Below are 5133 nucleotides of genomic sequence, written 5' to 3'. Positions count from 1 at the left end.
ATATATATGTAAAATAAAAAAATGTCTTCATAGTATTCAGCTACAATGTTATTTCTATTCATTGGAAGCTTTTGATGGAGGCAAAATGGGACTTGGTATGTACAGGTATGCATTTCTTAACGTTTACGATAAACTCATTGTGAAATAGGACATTATGTGATTTGGATGTGTTCGAAAACCTGGGTCCACGGGGCAGGCAGGGGCTGGGGGTTGTTGTTTGGAGGTTGGCTGGGAGCTGTGGATGCCTCAGGTGAGCGCTGCGCAGGTCCAAACCGGCTTGCGCCTGGTAGCACTGTGGAGGTCACGACAGGAGTTTCCAGGCCTGGTGGGCAGCAGGGGCCTGATCTCCGCCATCGGGGCGCGCCTGCCCCGTGGGCCCAGGCCTTGGGAGCAGGATTGGGCGCCCACTCCTCCCAGTTGCAGGGGCGTCGTTCTCAAGGGTGGGGGATGCGGGGCCGGCTTGCTACAGAGTAGGGCTGTGGGAATCCCCGGAGAAAGGAGAGGAGAGGTTTTCTTCTTCTCTTTCTGGGAATGTCAGTCATTTATTGTGGGGGTGGGGGTGGAGTTAGGGAAATACTCCTTTATTAGAAGAAACGGAAGGCTGAACCTGGAGCCTGCGGGAGCCCCAGGGAAGCGTCTCTTGGCCGGCCCCCATCTGGGGCGTTCCCAAGGCCTTGCTGGGGCTCAGGCCTGGGCGCTCTCTCTGCCCTGCAGACACTCAGGGCAGCCTTCTGCGCCCCAGCTTGGCCTGGGCTCGCGGCACCTGCCCTTGGGCTTTGGAGACCTCGGGTCACACCCCTTCTTGCGTGGAGGCCCGGCAGGCTGTCTCCGCTTGGTCAGCCCGGGGTACATGTCCTCATCAGGCTCCTCGTCCACGCCTGGTGGAAATACTGAGCTTCATGCTCCTTCTCTTCAGGCCAGCTGGTCCCCTCGGCCTCTGGCGGGGCCCCTGGTCCTCGGCATCACTGTCCCCATGGGCCTCTGCCCGGTGCCCTCTTCATGCCCGCCAGCCTCTCCTTGTGGCCTCTTGCTGCTCCCCTTGCGCTGCACGTCGCGGGCCTGCTGGTCCTGCCTTTGGGCCTTCAGCGCAGCCGCTCCTCCCTGGGGGCCAGCATGGCCAATAGCTCCTCCCTCTTGTGCAGGACGCTGTGGAACAGCACGTTGCCTGCCCAACACCCTCCCGAATCTTGATGTGCTGCAGCGTCATCCAGGACTGATGTCAGTGAGCCCATGGCGCTCTCCTGGGCCCGCATGTTGCCCGCATGTTGCCAGCTCTGTAATGTTGTAATGTTGTGCTTGTCCGCTGGCTCCCGTTTGCTTTCTGACAGCCCAGCGCCCTTGGCCAGCAGCTCACTGATGTCCTGCAGACTGCTCATGTCGGGGAACTTCTGGAGAAGCTTCTTCATTCCGCGACTTGCACCCACAGGAAACGACTTTGATGCCGTAATGGTGCAATTCCAGCTCCTGGGAGTCGGATGATGAGGAGACAGCGTCTGATGTTCAGGTTTACCTTGTGCACATTGATGGAGGGGGACAGGTTCTGGACCATAGTGTCCATGAGCTTCACGTGCATGCCATGGGGGCAGAAGTTGTTGAGCACCAGGAGGGGCAGTGGGCATCCCTGGGAGAGCTTCGGCTAGTACATATATGCAGTGGGACGTAAGGGATGTTATGTGGGGCATGACTGTATTTAAAATACTCATCTTCAAATGTTCTGCATCCTACTTTGGTGAGTGGCGTCTGGGGTCTTAAAAGCTTGCAAGCGGCCATCTAAGATACATTGATTGGTCCCAACCACCTGGAGTAAAGGATAATGAAGAACACCAAAGACACAAGGAAAGTATTAGCTCAAGAGACAGAAACGGCCACATAAACCAGAGACTTCATTAGCCTGGGACCAGAAGAACTAGATGGTGCCCAGCTACCACCAATGACCACCCTGACAGGGAACACAACAGAGAGTCCCTGATGGAGCAGGAGAAGCATGGGGAGCAGAACTCAATCTCTAGTAAGAAGACCAGACTTAATGGTCTAACTGAGACTGGAGGAACTCTGGAAAGCATGGCCCCCGGATTCTCTGTCGGCCCAGAACTAAAACAATTTCCGAGGCCAACTCTTCAGACAAAGATTGGACTAGACTGTGGGACATAAAATGATACTCGTGAAGAGTGTGGTTCCTAGCTCAAGTAGATACATGAGACTAAATGGGCAGCTTCTGTCCGGCGGTGAGATGAGAAAGCAGAGAGGGTTAGGAGCTGGTTGAATAGACATGGGAAATCAGGGGTGGAAAGGAGGAGTGTGCTGTCACAGTATGGGGAGAACAATTAGGGTCTCAGAACAATGTATGTATAAATTTTTGTATGGGAAACTAACTTTAGATGTAAACTTCATTTAAACTACAACAATAAAAAAACTCAAAAAAAAATTCTGATCTTCAAAATATTTCTTTTAAAGGGACATTGTATATTTTTTAATCACTGGAACGATGAACATTATGAAGTCTTGATAGAGTCAGAATAGCCAGAACAGAGGATTTCTTTATACTATCGTAGGAATCTTAACAGATTAAAACTTTAAATTTAGTGTAAAAATTCTCAAACTCACATCCATTAAAAAAAAAAAAAAGATTCAAAAGGCCATACCACAGATTTCTTTCCCTGGAGGTAAGGATTATGGTGATTTCTAAAAATAGGAAGTCTTTTGGAATTTGTAGAAGGCTTTTTTATGTTCTAAGTACCATAGAATATAAAAATTGATCTTATTTTGCTAAAGCTGATTGTTTAAATTTCAGGTACAAACAACCAATATTGCTAGTGACTTTTTAAAAGAGCTACTAAAAATTCAAATTATATAAATGCAGATACTTATAAAGTTTTGTTGCAGTTCTTCAATTCATATAATTAGAATAAAATAATGGTGTTTTAAACTTATCTCACCATTAAAGGGTGGTTGACACATTTATAGTGGGTGGAAATAGATAATTCCGTGGATAATTCAAGTCAACCCCTTCTTCCACATACACACAAGCACAATCAGCATATCATTTTACGTTCCTCATGTAATTTTTTTTAATGCTTTAAATCTCCATTTTCTCATACACAGTTCACCTTACCAAAGAATGAAAATGTAAGATAGAAATAGACATATTAGTTGTATGGAAGCTTTAATTTAGCTTAATATGTTCTTTTTCAGGGGGAAAATTCCAACCTTCTATAGAGAAGTTCAGAGTCCTTCAGTGGTGCAAATGGCTACATGCTCAACTACTATCCAAAAGGCTGGCAGTTTGAACCCACCCAGATGCGCCTTGGAAGACAGGCCTGGTGATCTGCTTCTGAAAGGTCACAGCCTTGAAAATCCTGTGGAGCACGTTTCTACTCTGACACGCATGGGGTTGCCATGAGTTGGAATCAACTCAACAGTAACTGGTTTGTTTTTTTTTATAAATAATTTTTGGGGAAAAGAATCTTTCCCTGTTGTGGTACATTGAAGAGGCCATTCATGTGGAGATCTGGGCCCTGCTCTGTGGCATGAGGACACTTTCATCACAGACTAGGCAGGGCTTTGACAGTGATCTGCCTGGAACCTAACTGGGACCCAGAACAAAATCTTTACAAATGTGCCTAAAGATTTGTACAATATAAAGGTACTGACTTGTCATGTAATAACACTTTCCCTACCCGACTTCAAAATGAAGGCATCCTCAATATAGAAAACTTGAGAAACACAGAAAAGGACAAATATAAAACAAACAAAAATTCTCTGTAATTTCACTATCTGGTCGTACCCTCTGGTTATATAGCCTTCCGGTCTTTCTCTGGAGTGCCTGAATGGAACAAATGGTTTACACTCTTGGCTACTAACTAAAAGTTTCAAGGTTCAAGTCTACCCAGAGGTGCCTCAGAAGAATGGCCTGGCAATATACTTCCAACAAATCAGCCATTAAAAATCCTATGGGGCACAGTTCTATTCTGCCATGAATCGGAATCAACTTGATGGCAACTTATTTTTTTTTTTTCAGTCCTTTCTCTGGCACGTACATATAGTACACATACTTTTTAAAAAAATTATAAACTTGAGAACATGCTGTTTATTTTGTCATCATGGATATTTTTCCATGCCAATAAATAGTCTTCTACAATATGTTTCTTTTTTAAATGTTAGTACCTGTACTCCATTGTATATACTTATGATTTATATTCTATGTATTGCCTGTGGTTGGATTTAGTTTGTTTCCAAGTTTTTGCAATTATAAATATTACTGAAATTGAAATCATTTCAGTGATATGCTTACAGTTCTTAGGTTAGAGAGGGAAATAAAACATCAGGCACTTAAGTGCCAAACCATTGTAACAATTATCAATTCCCCACAGTTGTAGCATAGAAGTACATCTTGTATTGATATGATGTATTAACTAATAAACCTGGAAGGGCAAGAACTTTTTTTATGTTTACATATTGTAAATGCATCAGAGACTATGATAGTGGATACAATGGCTACAAATTCAATCAATTTTCAATCATAAGGACAAAACCTTTGGATGGAATGGCCATTCAGGGTTGGCTGGCTTGGGATCTCATCATTTTCTCTGTGTCCATCCTGAGGCTGGGCATGCTTTCTGCAGATATTCTAGGGTAGGGAAGGATCCCGGGCCTTGGCATTATATATAAGGGGGTCCCTGTCCCAGCCCTGTCTCTCTGAACCTCGCTAGTCTCACCTGTGAAATGAAAGTAACAATAATTACCTCATAGAATTGTTGTGAAAATAAAATTGATGTTGTTGTTAGGTGCCTTCTAGTCGCTTCCGACTCATAGCAACTCTATGAACTAGAGAAAGAAACACTGCCCGCTCCTCTGTCATGCTCACAATCGTTGTAATGCTTGACCTCATTGTTGCAGCCACTGTGTCAATCCATCTCACTGAGGGTCTTCCTCTTTCTTGCTGACCCTGTACTTTACCAAGCATGATGTCCTTCTCCAGGAACTGATCTCTCCACACAACATGAGCAAAGTATGTAAGATGTAGTCTCACCATGCTTGCTTCTAAGAAGCATTCTGGTTGTACTTCTTCCAAGACAGATTTGTTGGTTCTTTTGGCAGTCCATGATATATTCAATATTCTTCGCCAACACCACA

General features: G+C 44.9%; 1 pseudogene; it reads right to left on the bottom strand.

Annotated features, from left to right (window-relative positions):
- Window positions 1–684: 684 nt before the first annotated feature.
- LOC101356729 (suppressor of SWI4 1 homolog pseudogene) overlaps window positions 685–5133 on the bottom strand; it is a 17740-nt pseudogene continuing 13291 nt past the window's right edge.

Source organism: Trichechus manatus, unplaced genomic scaffold (assembly GCF_000243295.1).
Source record: "Trichechus manatus latirostris isolate Lorelei unplaced genomic scaffold, TriManLat1.0 scaffold00059, whole genome shotgun sequence".
Taxonomy (NCBI): domain Eukaryota; kingdom Metazoa; phylum Chordata; class Mammalia; order Sirenia; family Trichechidae; genus Trichechus; species Trichechus manatus.
This window is presented reverse-complemented; position numbering and strand designations above follow the sequence as displayed.